The 17661-nt window shown below is 41.8% G+C and overlaps 1 long non-coding RNA gene across 1 annotated transcript; it reads right to left on the bottom strand.

The window, feature by feature from the left end:
* Positions 1-4022: 4022 nt before the first annotated feature.
* On the bottom strand, positions 4023-14562 carry LOC139764393 (uncharacterized). Its single transcript, XR_011716365.1, has 3 exons — positions 13506-14562; positions 13117-13269; positions 4023-4178 (listed from the first exon to the last, which is right to left on the bottom strand). It is a non-coding gene; the product is annotated as an uncharacterized lncRNA (long non-coding RNA).
* Between the last annotated feature and the right edge of the window lie 3099 nt (positions 14563-17661).

Below are 17661 nucleotides of genomic sequence, written 5' to 3'. Positions count from 1 at the left end.
GCTGTGTGATACTCTCTCCCCTGGTGTAGACTCCGTTAAAACGGAGGAGGTGAAGTCTCTCCCTATGAGTGAGTCTAGTGAGAGGGAGTTCTGTGATACCCTCTCCCCCGGTGTAGACTCCGTTGAGACTGAGGGTTTGTCTCATGCTCATTCAAGAGAGAAGACTCTCCCTGAGGATGAAATTAGTGAGGAGAAACTTTGTCATACCTCCTGTGCTAGTTACGAGTCCGTACGAGATTCAGTGGGTGAGACTAAAGATTTGTCTCGCGCCCATTCAAGAGAGACTCCGGAACGGAGGACAGTATGGTCTGACAAACGGTCTCGTTTGAGAAGGTTTGAGGCGGGCGACGCGGTGTTGCTTCAACTGCAGCAGCCAGGTCAATCCTTGGTTGTCCTTTCTAAGGGTTCTTACACCATTATCTGGAGCGTAGGAGATTCCAATTACCTTGTCTCTACCCCCGATAGGCGCAGAGGTCGGAGATTATGCCACGTCAACATGCCTAAGCCATATTTCAGTCGTGATCCTCCACCCTTGGAACCGACGGTGCCAGTCTGCATCATCTTACGTCCAGCAGTAGCCGTGTGCGACGAAGTCGACGACGTAGCTGTGAGTGCCTCGAAGATCTGGGACCCGGGCGGAGGCGTCAGAGAACTGAAGTGTTGCTTGTATATAGTTGGGTACTATAGGGTGTTCATCGTAAATTTTGCAACAGTCGTAACCCCTCTGACAGATTTATTGAAAAACGATATTAGATGTTTGGAATGAGCAGTGTGAGACAGTCTCCCTTATTAGTTAGGAACCCTACTTTTCAACTGTCTTATTTTGCAGGCTCCAACCAGATTAGCTGTGAATGCCGCCAGTGTTGTGAATGCTGGTGAGGTCCCCCATGCTGGAGGACAGAAAGAAGGTTGAGCCCAAACAGATAGCCCCACCATGAATAGGGAACTTTTGTTTTTGCTATTTGTATTGTAACACTTTCTGTATGTGTCCTTCAGGCAATCATAGAAGTAACCTTTGTTTTCCTATTTTGTATTATAACACCCTGTATATTTGTGCCCTTAAGCCAATCACTTTAGAGTGTACTGACCACCAACCCCTTTCAAAATGTTAAGTTACGGGATCGGAGTCAGAAGTTAAATAGGTGGGCCTTGTTATGTACAATTTTTACGTTACATTATTTTCAGCACATCTCATGTGTTAACAGAATGTGTTAGCTGATTTTTTATCCCGCTCTTAAGAAAATTCCTCTTCCAGGAATTTTCTCCTTTAAGGAGGGGGGTGTTACGGAACACGTGTGTTTGTGCCCACATGTTCGTGTATATTACGTGTGTGTGTCTTTGTGTATAGAGATGTCTTCCTTTGAGAATAGCTCGGAGCTTCTGTTCCCACCAAGCGTTAGGCTTAATTTTGGAAACCAGATGGTCATTTGTCCTTGAGCTGTCAATCAAGAGGAGGGTGAGCTGCCCAGATGTGCGTCGCGAGAATACCCAACCAATCACGAGTGCTCTTGAGTCCCATAGCCAATCAAGGGTGGCGTTATAGCCAGCAGGGCGGAGACTCTTCTTTGTAATATATACCCATGACACCCGCTGAGAGCTCTTTCTCTAGCCCAGCGAGTTAGGTGGTCACCCCTGCCGTAAGCATGTAAGCCTGTAAGCCCTGCTGTGCTGTAAGCCCGTTATAATTATCAATGTAATATTATCGAAGAACTGTCATAAAGGAAAGAGATCTGGCTTGAAATCTTATCTGGAATGTTAACTCATGTACCAATGTTAACGTAAATGATTCATGCCTGATTTATGTGCTTATCTTTGTACACTTAGATTCTTTCATTATAAGTAGCTTTAATGTAATGCTGGTCTTTAATTCCATCCCATAACTTTATGATTATGTTATCCCGTTGTGAAACAACAAGGATCAGTAGTATTTGTAACGTATATGTTACTGGCGACCTAGCCTGAATAAGGAGTTCGTAACAATACACCGAAAGTGAAAATATTACATAATGTAATGAGGATGTATGGAATGAAGACTGAAAATATGAAAATGTTAAGGGATGTGATGAGGCTGGATGGAACGATGACTGAAAATGTAAAAATGTAAAGGATGTGATGAAGATGGATGAAACAAAGACTGAATATATGAAAATGTTACATCATGTGACAAGGATGGATGGAGTGAAGGCTGAAAATGTGAAAATGTTACATGAAGTGATGAGGAAGGATGAAAAGAAGACTGAGAATGTGAAACTGTTACATGATGTGATAAGGATGGATGGAACAACAACTGAAAATGTTACAACTAAAAATGTTAAAATGTTACATAAACTGATGAGGATGGATGGAAAGAATACTGAAAACGTGAAAGTGTTATGTACGGGAATTATGATGGGTAAAACAAAGCCTGAAAATGTGAAAATGTAACATGAAGTGATGAGGATGCAAGGAATAAAGCCTGAAAATGTGAAAATGTTACATAATATGATGAGGATGGGTGGAAAGAAGACTAAAAATGTGCATATGCTACATGAAGTTATGAAGATGGACAAAACAAAACCTGAAAATATGAAAATGCTACATGTGATGAGGATAAATGGAACATAAGACTGAAAATGTGAAATGTTACATGATGTGATGTAGTCATTAGGCAGGTTCATAAAAATAAATCTTTTAAGATGGTATGGTCATAATGAATGCATGGCAGATGATAGACTGGTTAAGAAAGGATACTACAGTACAAAGCAATACATGGTAGAAGGAGGGGAGGTACACCACAGAAGAGAAGGATATACAGTATGAAGTGAAGAATTGTATTAGGGTTAATGGTGTTTCCAATGATGTTTCAGGAATGACTAGGGATAAATGCAATGAAAGCATTTTGTGCATGAAAGTAATGTGACCTTCTCAGCTGATGAATCAACTGTGTAAAGCAAAAAGTAAATAGTCCTTTTAGAAGTGTGGAAGTTCATTTTTCACTTTAACACACACATTATAGGTTAATGAAGTAGACAGGGGGGTCAAGGTGATGCTATGGAGGCCACATGTACCTCACCCACTCCAATGAAATGGTAATGAGGTAAGAATATAAACAGATAGATAGTTCTGTACAGACCATATAATGGCAGAGAAAAGGAGGTTATCTCTACCATATCCTTCTATGGCCTTCCATTATTATTAACATTTCTTCTCAAGCTCTCTCTTTATAACCTCTTTGCTGTTTCTTGTAATTCCTCTCACTTCTCAATTAGTTAATCTTTTTCCAGTTGCCTTAAACTTCATCAGAATTCCTTCGTTATTGTCACAACAATAATTCATATTCCTTATGTTGCTCCAACAGCTTTTTCAATTCATTATTTCATCCAACTCTTCCTTTTACACATACAACCTTTTCAATCAACACAGCTCTCATACAACATTCACAAGGAAGTCAAAAACATTTTCAGCATCTCATTCACTCTATAACATTCTCTATCAAATGCTTTACATTTAATGCTGCTTAATATACCCTATCTATCTCCTTAACTCTTAACTTATGCACTTTTAAAGACAATGTGCATGTCTCTTACTCATTAGTTCCTTAAATTGCCATAAAGCATTCTCAACATGCTGAGCAACATGTGATACTATGAAAATCTCATACTGAGCTTTTGTCCTTTAATCACATTTTTCAATCTATTTTCTACAGGTATGTGATCCAAAAATGCCATAAATCTAACAGGTAATCAGCACTATGTGTATGTATGGATTAAATTAAGGCTGAAAGAGGTGCTAGCAATAATAAATTTACATCAAATGCACATGTATAACAAAGACTTATCAATTTTCATTCCCCTCTTGTACACCATGTCCCTACAAAACTGCTCTCAATGAAATCACTTGCACTCTTTGCAATCCTTTCATCTATCATCACCTGTTGATGCATGCCACAAAATCAACTTAATAATAATTGTACTCATCTTCAAATTAATCCACAATGACCTACTTCTATTGCTAGCATATGAAAAACATACATCCTAAAAAATTCAAAACACTGAGAAAGGCATTCTTACCTGAGACTGATCTGGTAGAAAATCTGGACGAACGGAAGACTGAACAAATTCGCCACCATCACTTTTTGATGAGTAATCAAGGCTTTTAGAATCCCGCCCAGTTAGGTCCCACACAGTTGCCTCTTTTCCCTAAATAAAGAAAACTATCAATGTTAGTTCAACAGAAATGTTTACATAATAAAGGTTTCCTGCTTGCAAGATACGATGATATGTATCTACTATAAGTACAAAACTATAAGTACAAAGAGGATATATGTGTCAGAGATGGAGGGAAGGAGAAGCAGCAAACCAAACTGGAGGTGGAAGGATGGAGTGAAAAAGGTTTTGAGCAATCGGGCCTGAACATACAGGAGGGTGAAAGGCGTGCAAGGAATAGAGTGAATTGGAACAATGTAGTATACCGGGATCGACGTGCTGTCAATGGAGTGAACCAGGGCATGTGAAGCGTCTGGGGTAAACCATAGAAAGGTCTGTGGGGCCTGGATATGGAAGGGAGCTGTGGTTTCTGTGCATCACACATGACAGCTAAAGAATATCTTTTTCCTTTTCCTGCCGCTACCTCACCGGAAAGGGGGGGTGATGCTATGTCGTGTGGCAGGGTGGCAACGGGAACAGATGAAGGCAGCAAGTATGAATATGTACATGTGTATATATGTATATGTCTGAGAAAAAGAGGGCAAATGAGATTTGGGGTGAGAGGATATCATTGAATTTTAGGGAGAATAAAAAGATGTTTTGGAAAGAGGTAAATAAAGTGCGTAAGACAAGGGAACAAATGGGAACTTCAGTGAAGGGGGCTAATGGAGAGGTGATAACAAATAGTGGTGATGTGAGAAGGAGACGGAGTGAGTACTTTGAAAGTTTGTTGAATGTGTTTGATGACAGAGTGGCAGATATAAGGTGTTCTGGGCAAGGTGGTGTGCAAAGTGGGAGGGTTAGGGAGAATAATTTGGTAAACAGAAAAGAGGTAGTAAAAGCTTTGTGGAAGATGAAGGCCGGCAAGGCAGCGGATTTGGATGGTATTGCAGTGGAATTTATTAAAAAAGGGGGTGACTGTATTGTTCACTGGTTGGTAAGGTAATTTGATGTATGTATGACTCATGGTGAGGTGCTTGAGGATTGGAGGAATACTTGCATAGTGCCACTGTACAAAGGCAAAGGGGATAAAAGTGAGTGCTCAAATTACAGAGGTATAAGTTTGTTGAGCACTCTTGGGAAATTATAAGGGAGGGCATTGATTGAGAGGGTGAAGGCATGTACAGAGCATCAGATTGGGGAAGAGCACTGTGGTTTCAGAAGTGGTAGAGGATGTGTGGATCAGGTGTTTGCTTTGAAGAATGTATGTGAGAAATACTTAGAAAAGCAAATGGATTTGTATGTAGCATTTATGGATCTGGAGAAGGCATATGATAAGAGTTGATAGAGATGCTCTGTGGAAGGTATTAAGAATATATGGTGTGGGAGGCAAGTTGTTAGAAGCAGTGAAAAGTTATTATTGAGGATGTAAGACATGTGTACGCGTAGGAGAAGAAAGTGATCGGTTCTCAGTGAATGTAGGTTTGCAGCAGGAGTGTGTGATGTCTCCATGGTTGTTTAATTTGTTTATGGATGGGGTTGTTAGGGAGGTGAATGCAAGAGTTTTAGAAAGAGGGGCAAGTATGCAGTCTGTTGTGGATGAGAGAGCCTGGGAAGTAAGTCAGTTGTTGTTCGCTGATGATACAGCGCTGGTGGCTGATTCATGTGAGAAACTGCAGAAGCTGGTGACTGAGTTTGGTAAAGTGTGTGAAAGAAGAAAGCTGAGAGTAAAGGTGAATAAGAGCTAGGTTATTAGGTACAGTAGGGTTGAGGGACAAGTCAATTGGAAGGTAAGTTTGAATGGAGGACTGGAGGACGTGAAGTGTTTTAGATATCTGGGAGTGGATTTGGCAGCAGATGGATCCATGGAAGCGGAAGTGAATCATAGAGTGGGGGAGGGGGCGAAAGTTCTGGGAGCGTTGAAGAATGTGTGGAAGTCAAGAACATTATCTCGGAAAGCAAAAATGGGTATGTTTGAAGGAATAGTGGTTCCAAGAATGTTATATGGTTGCGAGGCGTGGGCTATGGATAGAGTTGTGTGGAGGAGGGTGGATGTGCTGGAAATGAGATGTTTGAGGACAATATGTGGTGTGAGGTGGTTTGACAAAGTAAGTAATAATAGGGTAAGAGAAATGTGTGGTAATAAAAAGAGTGTGGTTGAGAGAGCAGAGGAGGGTGTTTTGAAATGGTTTGGTCACGTGGAAAGAATGAGTGAGGAGAGATTGACAAAGAGGATATATGTGTCGGAGGTGGAGGGAAAGAGAAGTGGGAGACCAAATTGGAGGTGGAAAGATGGAGTGGAAAAGATTTTGAGTGATCGGGGCCTGAACATGCAGGAGGGTGAAAGGCGTCCAAGGAATAGACTGAATTGGAACAGTGTGGTGTACCGGGGTCCACGTGCTGTCAATTGATTGAACCAGGGAATGTGAAGCGTCTGGGGTAAACCATGGAAAGTTCTGTGGGGCCTGGATGTGGAAAGGGAGCTGTGGTTTCGGTGCATTATCATGTGACAGCTAGAGACTGAGTGAGAATGAATGTGGCCTTTGTTGTCTTTTCCTGGCGCTACCTCGCACACATGAGGGGGAGGAGGTTGTTATTTCATGTGTGGCGGGGTGGCGATAGGAATGAATAAAGGCAGACAGTATGAATTATGTGCATGTGTATATATGTATATGTCTGTGTGTATATATATATGTATATGTTGAGATGTATAGGTATGTATATTTGCGTGTGTGGACGTGTACGTATACACATGTGTATGTGGGTGGGTTGGGCCATTCTTTCGTCTGTTTCCTTGCGCTACCTCGCTAACGCGGGAGACAGCGACAAAGCAAAATAAATAAATATAGTCTGTATACATTGAAATGTATAGGTATGTGTATGCGCCTGTGTGGGCGTTTATGTACATGCATGTGTATGTGGGTGGTTGGGCCATTGTTTCTTCTGTTTCCTTACACTACCACGTTAACAAGGGAGACAGCGACAAAGTATAGTAAATGAAAATATATTTTTTTTTCACCTCTAGTACCTGCCTCTTTCTTTTATACATCTCCCAGTCATTCGCACTACTTTCCTGCAAAAATCGTCCAAACACCTCTCTCCTCTCTTCCATTAACAATCTTACTTCTTCATCCCACCACTCACTACCCTTCTTAATCTACCCACCTCCCACCTTTCTCATGTCACAGGTATCTTTTGTGCAGAGGAGGGTGGATGTGTTGGAAATTAAATATTTGAGGACAATATGTGGTATAAGGTGGTTTGATCGAGTAAGTAACGAAAGGGTAAGAGAGACGTGTGGTAATAAAAAGAGTATGGAAGAAAGAGCAGAAGAGGATGTGTTGAAATGGTTTGTTCACATGGAGAAAACGAGTGAGGAAAGATTAACAAAGAGGATGTGTGTCAGAGGTGGAGGGAAAGAGAAGTGGGACACCAAATTGGAGGTGGAAGGATGGAGTGAAAAAGATTTTGAGTGATTGGGACCTGAACACACAGGAGGGTGAGAGGTGAGCAAGGAATAGAGTGAACTGGAATGATGTGGTATACTGGGGTCAACATGCTTTCAATGGATTGAACTAGGCCATGCAAAGCATCTGGGATAAACCATGGAAAGTTTTTTTGGACCTGGATGTGGAAAGGTAACTGTGGTTTCAGTGCATTACACATGACAGCTAGAGACTAAGTGTGAACGAATGTGGCCCTTGTTGTCTTTTCCCAGCGTTACCTCGCACACACGGGGTGGCTGTTTTTCATGTGTGGTAGGGTGGAGATGGGAATGGATGAAGGCAGCAAGTATGAATATGTACATGTATATTTATCTATCTATTTTACTTTGTCACTGTCTCCCACATTAGCGAGGTATATGCATATTCATTTATCTATACTTATCATACTTTGTCGCTGTCTACTGTGTTAGTGAGGTAGCCCAAGGAAACAGACAAAAGAATGGCCTAATCCACCCACATACACATATATATACAAACACGTCCACACACACACATATACATACCTACACATTTCAATGTATACACATATATACATACACAGACATGTACATATATTATATACACATGTATATCATTCATACTTACTGCCTTTATTCATTCCAGTCGCCACCCCACCACACCTGAAATGACAATCCCCCCTCCCCCGCACTCATGCGAGGTAGCGCAAGGAAAAGACAACAAAGGTCACATTCATTCACACTTAGTCTCTAGCTGTCATGTATAATGCACCAAAACCACAGCTCACTTTCCACACCTAGACTCCACAAAACTTTCCATGGTTTACCCTAAACGCTTCACATGCCCTGGTTCAATACGTTGAAAGCCTTTCACCCTCCTGCATGTGCAGGCCCCGATCACTCAAAATCTTTTTCACTCCATCCTTCCACCTCCAGTTTGGCCTCCCACTTCTCATTCCCTCCACCTCTGACACATATATCCTCTTTGTTAATCTTTCCTCACTCATTCTATGTGACCAAACCATTTCAATACACCCTCTTCTGCTCTCTCAACCACACTCTTTCTATTACCACACATCTCTCTTACCCTTTCATCACTTACTTGATCAAACCAACTCACACCACATATTGTCCTCAAACATCTGATTTCTAACACATCCACCTCGTCCACACACCTTTATCTATAGCCCATGCCTCACAACCATATAGCATTGTTGGAACTACTATTCCTTCAAACACACCCATACATGTATATGTATACGTCACAATGTATAGGTATGTATACGTGCAGGTGTGGGTGTTTATGTATATACATGTGTATGTGGGTGGGTTGGGCCAATCTTTTGTCTGTTTCCCTGCGCAACCTCACTAACGCGGGAGGCAGCGACAAAGTATAACAAAATATAAAACAAAGTGACATGCATGTGATATTTTTCTATATATGGCATGAGAATGCTGGAGGCACCTATGGATAAATGGTGAAATTTGCATACGCTGAGTATCTAGATGAGAGCAGTGTACCAAGTATTGTCAATAGAAGTAGATGGTAGGCACATTAGATAATAGTAGTCAGTAAGAACATTAGGTAGGAGACTCAACAAACAATGCACAGGAGCTGCCCTCTGCCAGTGGCCTTTTAAGGTGAGGCCCTAAATGCTAAGAAGCGGCACTGGAGTTCACTTGTCATGATGATTCTTTTGCTGTGGCCACCCCTTTCAGCAAGTTCCAGTTGGAACAGGCATCAGAGATACAGATAGATAGATAATCAATTGATGATAATAGCAGTTTAGGGGTTCATGGACAGTTAAACAATTGGGTAATCAACTGAACATCATGTAAGTAAGCATATGTTATATTTCATTTCTTCAGTTCAACCCCAGGCATTGAAAAAATAATTCACATACGGGAGAAAGAATACTTCCCGCGCATTCCTCATGTCGTAGAAGGCAACTAAAGGGGACGGGGGCAGGGGGCTGGAAACCCTCCCTTCCTTGTATTTTAACTTTCTAAAAGGGGAAACAGAAGAAGGAGTCACGCGGGGAGTGCTCATCCTACCCGAAGGCTCAGATTGGGGTGTCTAAATGTGTGTGGATGTAACCAAGATGAGAAAAAAGGAGAGACAGGTAGTACATTTGAGGAAAGGAACCTGGATGTTTTGGCTCTGAGTGAAACGAAGCTCAAGGGTAAAGGGGAAGAGTGGTTTGGGAATGTCTTGGGAGTAAAGTCAGGGGTTAGTGAGACCAAGAGCAAGGGAAGGAGTAGCACTACTCCCGAAACAGGAGTGGTGGGAGTATGTGATAGAGTGTAAGAAAGTAAACTCTAGATTGATATGGGTAAAACTGAAAGTTGATGGAGATCTCAGATGGGTGATTATTGGTGCATATGCATCTTAGCATGAGAAGAAAGATCATGAGAGACAAGTGTTTTGGGAGCAGCTAAGTGAGTGTCTAAGTAGTTTTGGCGTACGAGACTGGGTTATAGTGATGGGTGATTTGAATGCAAAGGTGAGTAATGTGGCAGTTGAGGAAATAATTGGTGTACATAGGGTGTTCAGCGTTGTAAATGGAAATGGTAAAGAGCTTGTAGATTTATGTGCTGAAAAAGGACAGTTTAAAGTATGTAAGTAGGAGAGATGGCCTGAGAGTGTTATTGGATTACGTGTTAATTGATAGGCACGCGAAAGAGAAACTTTTGGATGTTAATGTGCTGAGAGGTGCAACTGGAGGGATGTTTGATCATTATCTTGTGGAGGCAAAGGTAAAGATTTGTAGAGGTTTTCAGGAAAGAAGAGAATGTTGGGGTGAAAAGAGTGGTGAGAGTAAGTGAGCTTGGGAAGGAGACTTGTGCGAGGAAGTACCAGGAGAGACTGAGTACAGAATGGGAAAAGGTGAGAAAAAAAGACATAAGGGGAGGGGGGGGGAATGGGATATATTCAGGGAAGCAGTGATGGCTTGCGCAAAAGATGCTTGTGGCATGAGAAGTGTGGGAGGTGGGCAGATAAGAAAGGGTAGTGAGTGGTGGGATGAAGAAGTAAGATTATCAGTGAAAGAGAAGAGAGAGGCATTTGGACGATTTTTGCAGGGAAATAATGCAAATGACTGGGAGATGTATAAAAGAAAGAGGCAGGAAGTCAAGTGAAAGGTGCAAGAGGTGAAAAAGAGGGCAAATGAGAGATGGGGTGAGAGAGTATCATTAAATATTAGGGAGAATAAAAAGATGTTTTGGAAGGAGGTAAATAATGTGCGTAAGACAAGGGAACAAATGGGAACTTCAGTGAAGGGGGCTAATGGGGAGGTGATAACAAGTAGTGGTGATGTGAGAAGGAGATGGAGTGAGTATTTTGAAGGTTTGTTGAATGTGTTTGATGATAAAGTGGCAGATATAGGGTGTTTTGGTCGAGTTGGTGTGCAAAGTGAAAGGGTTAATGAAAATGATTTGGTAAACAGAGAAGAGGTAGTAAAAGCTTTGCAGAAGATGAAAGCTGGCAAGGCAGTGGGTTTGGATGGTATTGCAGTGGAATTTATTAAAAAAGGGGATGACTGTAATGTTGACTGGTTGGTAAGGTTATTTAATGTATGTATGACTCATGGTAAGGTGCCTGAGGATTGGAAGAATGCTTGCACAGTGCCATTGTACAAAGGCAAAGGGGATAAGAGTGAGTACTCAAATTACAGAGGTATAAGTTTGCTCAGTATTTCTGGGAAATAATATGGGAGAGTATTGATTGAGAGGGTGGAGGCATGTACAGAGCATCAGATTGGGGAAGAGCAGTGTGGTTTCAGAAGTGGTGGAGGATGTGTGGATCAGGTGTTTGCTTTGAAGAATGTATGTGAGAAATACTTAGAAAAGCAAATAGATTTGTTTGTAGCATTTATGGATCTGGAGAAGGCATATGATAGAGGTGATAGAGATGCTCTGTGGAAGTTATTAAGAATATATGGTGTGGGAAGCAAGTTGTTAGAAGCAGTGAAAAGTTTTTATCGAGGATGTAAGGCATATGTACGCGTAGGAAGAGAGGAAAGTAATTGGTTCTCAGTGAATGTAGGTTTGCGGCAGGGGTGTGTGATGTCTCCATGGTTGTTTAATTTGTTTATGGATGGGGTTGTTAGGGAGGTGAATGCAAGAGTTTTGGAAAGAGGGGCAAGAATGAAGTCTGTTGTGGATGAGAGAGCTTGGGAAGTGAGTCAGTTGTTGTTTGCTGATGATACACCACTGGTGGCTGATTCATGTGAGAAACTGCAGAAGCTGGTGACTGAGTTTGGCAAAGTGTGTGTGAAAGAAGAAAACTGAGAGTAAATGTGAATAAAGGTAAGGTTATTTGGTACAGTAGGGTTGAAGGTCAAGTTAACTGGGAGGTAAATTTGAACGGAGAAAAACTGGAGGAAGTGAAGTGTTTTAGATATCTGGGAGTGGATTTGGCAGTGGATGGAACCATGGAAGCGGAAGTGAATCATAGGGTGGGGGAGGGGGCGAAAATTCTGGGAGCAGTGAAGAATGTGTGGAAGTCAAGATCATTATATCGGAAAGCAAAATGGGTATGTTTGAAGGAATAGTGGTTCCAACAATGTTATATGGTTGCGAGGCATGGGCTATGGATAGAGTTGTGCAGAGGGGGATGGATGTGCTGGAAATGATATGTTTGATGGCAATATGTGGTGGGAGGTGGTTTGATCGAGTAAGTAATGATAGGATAAGAGAGATATGTGGTAATAAAAAGAGTGTGGTTGAGAGAGCAGAGAAGGGTGTTTTGAAATGATTTGGGCACATGGAGAGAATGAGAGAGGAAAGATTGACCAAGAGGATATATGTATCAGAGGTGGAGGGAAGAGGAGAAGTGGGAGACCAAAATGGAGGTGGAAAGATGGAGTGAAAAAGATTTTGAGTGATCGAGGCCTGAACATGCAGGAGGGTGAAAGGCATGCAGGGAATAGAGTGAATTGGAACGATGTGGTATATCGGGGTCAACATGCTGTCAATGGATTGAACCAGGGCATGTGAAGCATCTGGGGTACACCATGGAAAGTTCTGTGGGGCCTGGATATGGAAAGGGAGCTGTGGTTTCGGTGCATTATTACATGACAGCTAGAGACTGAGTGTGAACGAATGTGGCCTTTGTTGTCTTTTCCTAGCTCTACCTCACACACATGAGGGGGGAGGGGGTTGTTATTTCATGTGTGGCGGGGTGGCGATGGGAATGAATAAAGGCAGACAGTATGAATCATGTACATGTGTATATATATATATATATGTCTGTGTGTGTATATATATGTATACGTTGAGATGTACAGGTATGTATATTTACGTGTGTGGACGTGTATGTATATACATGTGTATGTGGGTGGGTTGGGCCATTCTTTCATCTGTTTCTTTGTGCTACCTCGCTAACGCGGGAGACAGTGACAAAGCAAAATCAATAAATATATAAATAAAAATAATACAGACATCTTCTAACTTTTAAACAGGAACAAACTTCAGAAAAATGTATATGTAACAATATCATTTCATTTGCAAAAGTTTTTCTTCTCTTACCTTCTTAATACCTTTAGGCTTGGGACTTTTTGTTTTGTCCAATTTGGAAATCTTGGGAGTGCCTCGCTTATTAAACAATTTTTCACGGTTTTTCCTTAGTGTTTCTTCATCCAATACAGTGGAATTCTCCTCTCCCATCGGTATATGCCCAATCTTTCAGTGGAAAAATGTGATTAAATGCAGCTATTTGTTCTAACATCTCAATCAAAAACATAGCTATCTTCATGACAAGCAATTTCTCAAATCTAAATAGGTGTATCAGGCCAACTAACAATGAACTATTCAACCCAAGGCCTTCATCAAAGTACAAGATGCAACAAGACTGAAAGAAATCAAACAAACAAACAAACAAAATAGCAATAAACCAAGTAAACTTTTGGTCAACTTACCTCCTCCACATCACCAATAGAGATATCAACTGTTTCTTCTTCTTCTTCTTCCACATCAGCACGACTTTCTTTACCTTAAGAGATAAAAAACATTAGTCACACAAACTTTAACCAATAAGGCCAATCAAATAAAACTTGCCTCATCCTTCCTTAGCATCATTACCATTTCTTATATGTTTTTTTATACTTGTTCAGCATTTCCTGCATTAGCAAAGTAGTGTCAAGAACAGAAGACATAGCCTTATTCACTCACATCCACTCTCTATTTCTAGCTGTCATGTATAATGCATCAAACAACAGCCCTCTAGCCACAAACATACCCTACTAACCTTTCCACGGTTTTCCCAAACCACTTCATAACCCATGGTTTGGTCCAATGACAGCATATCACCCAGTGTAACCCACATCACTCTAATTCACTCCATCTCTTTCATGCCTTTCACCCTCGAGCACATCCAGGCCCCAAACATTCAAACTCACTCAATGAAACCTCTATTCTTTCATATTTGTTTGCCATTTCTCATGCTAGTGAGGCAACACAAAGAACAAAGAAAGGGCCACATCCACCCACATCCATCCTCTAGCTGTCATGTAAAATACACCGAAACCACAGCCCCCTATCCACAACCAGGCCCCACAGGTCTTACCATGGTTTCCCTTGGTTGCTTCATGTGCCCTACTCCATTTCACTAACAGCAAACTGCCCCCAGTATACAACATCACTCCTATTCACATTTCGTCCTTCTGGATGTTCGGGCCCCAGGGACTCAAAGTATTCACTCCATTCTTCCACCTCCAATTTGGTCACCTCATCTCCTTATCCCTACAACTTCTGACACTATATCTTATTTCTTATTCATTATACTTTGTCGCTGTCTCCCACGTTAGCAAAGTAGCGCAAGGTAAACAAACGAAAGAATGGCCCAACCCACCCACATACACGTGTATATACAAACACGTCCACACACGCAAATATACATACCTATACATCTCAACGTATACATATATATACACACACAGACATATTCATACTGTCTGCCCTTATTCATTCCCATCACCACCCCGCCACTCATGAAATGAAAACCCCCTCCCTTGCATGTGCACGAGGTAGCGCTAGGAAAAGACAACAAAGGTCACATTCGTTCACACTCAGTCTCTAGCTGTCATGAATAATGCACTGAAACCACAGCTCCCTTTCCACATCCAGGCCCCACAGAACTTTCCATGGTTTACCCCAGACGCTTCACATGCCCTGGTTCAATCCACTGACAGCAAGTTGACCCCGGTATACCACATTGTTCCAATTCACCCTATTCCTTGCATGTCTTTCACCCTCCTGCATGTTCAGGCCGCAATCACTCAAAATCTTTTTCACGCCATCTTTCCACCTCCAATTTGGTCTCCCACTTCTCTTTCCCTCCACCTCTGACACATATATCCTCTTGGTCAATCTTTCCTCACTCATTCTCTCTATATGACCAAACCATTTCAAAACACCCTCTTCTGCTCTCTCAACCACACTCTTTTTATTACCACACATCTCTCTTACCCTTTCGTTACTTTCTCGATCAAACCACCTCACACCACATATTGTCCTCAAACATCTCATTTCCAGCACATCCACCCTCCTCCACACAACTCTATCCATAGCCCACACCTCGCAACCATATAACATTGTTGGAACCACTATTTCTTCAAACATATCCATTTTTGGTTTCCAAGATAACATTCTCGACTTCCACACATTTTTCAACGCTCCCAAAATTTTCGCCCCCTCCCCCACCCTATGATTCACTTCCGCTTCCATGGTTCCATCCGCTGCCAGATCCACTCCCAGATATCTAAAACACTATACTTCCTCCAGTTTTTCTCCATTCAAACTTACCTCCCAGTTGACTTGTCCCTCAACCCTACTGTACCTAATAACCTTGCTCGTATTCACATTTACTCTCAGCTTTATTCTTTCACTCACTTTACCAAACTCAGTCACCAGCTTCTGCAGTTTCTCACATGAATCAGCCACCAGCGGTGTATCATCAGCAAACAACAACTGACTCACTTCCCTAGCTCTCTCATCCACAACAGACTGCATACTTGCCCCTCTTTCAAAAACACTTGCATTCACCTCCCTAACAACCCCATCCATAAACAAATGCAACAACCATGGAGACATCACACACCCCTGCCGCAAACCAACATTCACTGAGAACCAATCACTTTCCTCTCTTCCTACACATACACATGCCTTACATCCTCGATAAAAACTTTTCACTACTTCTAACAACTTATCACTTTCCTCTCTTCCTACATGTACACATGCCTTACATCCTCAATAAAAACTTTTCACTGCTTCTAACAACTTATCTCCCACACTATATATTCTTAATACCTTCCACAAAACATCTCTATCAACTCTATCATATGCCTTCTCCAGATCCATACATGCTACATACAAATCCATTTGCTTTTCTAAGTATTTCTCACATACATTTTCCAAAGCAAACACCTGATCCACACATCCTCTACCACTTCTGAAACCACACTGCTCTTCCCCAGTCTGATGCTCTGTACATACCTTCACCCTCTCAATCAATACCCTCCCTTATAATTTACCAGGAATACTCAACAAACTTATACCTCTGTAATTTGAGCACTAACTCTTATCCCCTTTGCCTTTGTACAATGGCACTATGCAAGCATTCCGCCAGTCCTCAGGTACCTCACCATGAGTCATACATACATTAAATAACCTTACCAACCAGCCAACAATACAGTCAGCCCCTTTTTTAATAAATTCCACTGCAATGCCATCCAAACCCGCTGTCTTGCCAGCTTTCATCTTCCGCAAAGCTTTTACTACCTCTTCTCTGTTTACCAAATCATTCTCCCTAACCCTTTCATTTTGCACACCACCTCAACCAAAACACCCTATCTCTGCCACTCTATTATCAAACACATTCAACAAACTTTCAAAATACTTACTCCATCTCCTCACATCACCACTACTTGTTATGACCTCCCCATTAGCCCCCTTCACAGATGTTCCCATTTGTTCCCTTGTCTTATGCACTTTATTTACCTCCTTCCAAAATATCTTTTTATTATTATTATTATCATTATTATCATTATTTTTATTTTGCTTTGTTGCTGTCTCCCGCATTAGCGAGGTAGCGCAAGGAAACAGACGAAAGAATGGCCCAACCCACCCACATACACATGTATATAAATACATATACATCTCAATGTATACATATATATACACACACAGACATATACATATATACACATGTACATGATTTATAGTCTGCCTTTATTAATTCCCATCGCCACCTCACCACACATGAAATAACAACCCCCTCCCCCCTCATGTGTGCGGGGTAGCGCTAGGAAAAGACAACAAAGGCCATATTCGTTCACACTCAGTCTCTAGCTCTCATGTAATAATCCACCGAAACCACAGATCCCTTTCCACATCCAGGCACCACAGAACTTTCCATGGTTTACCCCAGACGCTTCACATGCCACGGTTCAATCCATTGACAGCACGTTGACCCCGGTACACCACATCGTTCCAATTCACTGTTTTCCTTGCATGCTTTTCACCCTCCTGCATGTTTAGGCCCCTGATCACTCAAAATCTTTTTCACTCCATCCTTCCACTTCCAATTTAATCTCCCACTTCTCCTCATTCCCTCCACCTCTGACACATATATCCTCTTGGTCAATCTTTCCTCACTCATTCTCTCCATGTGACCAAACCATTTCAAAACACCCTCTTCTGCTCTCTCAACCACACTCTTTTTATTACCACACATCTCTCTTACCCTATCATTACTTACTTGATCAAACCACCTCACACCACATATTGTCCTCAAACATCTCATTTCCAGCACATCCACCCTCTGCACAACTCTTTCCATAGCCCACGCCTCGCAACCATATAACATTGTTGGAACCACTGTTCCTTCAAACATACCCATTTTTGCTTTCCGAGATAATGTTCTCGACTTCCACACATTCTTCAACGCTCCCAGAATTTTCGCCCCCTCCCCCACTCTATGGTTCACTTCCGCTTCCATGGTTCCATCCGCTGCCAGATCCAATCCCAGATATCTAAAACACTTCACTTCCTCCAGCCCTTCTCCATTCAAACTTA

The sequence above is a fragment of the Panulirus ornatus genome, chromosome 49, assembly GCF_036320965.1.
Source record: "Panulirus ornatus isolate Po-2019 chromosome 49, ASM3632096v1, whole genome shotgun sequence".
NCBI lineage: Eukaryota > Metazoa > Arthropoda > Malacostraca > Decapoda > Palinuridae > Panulirus > Panulirus ornatus.
This window is presented reverse-complemented; position numbering and strand designations above follow the sequence as displayed.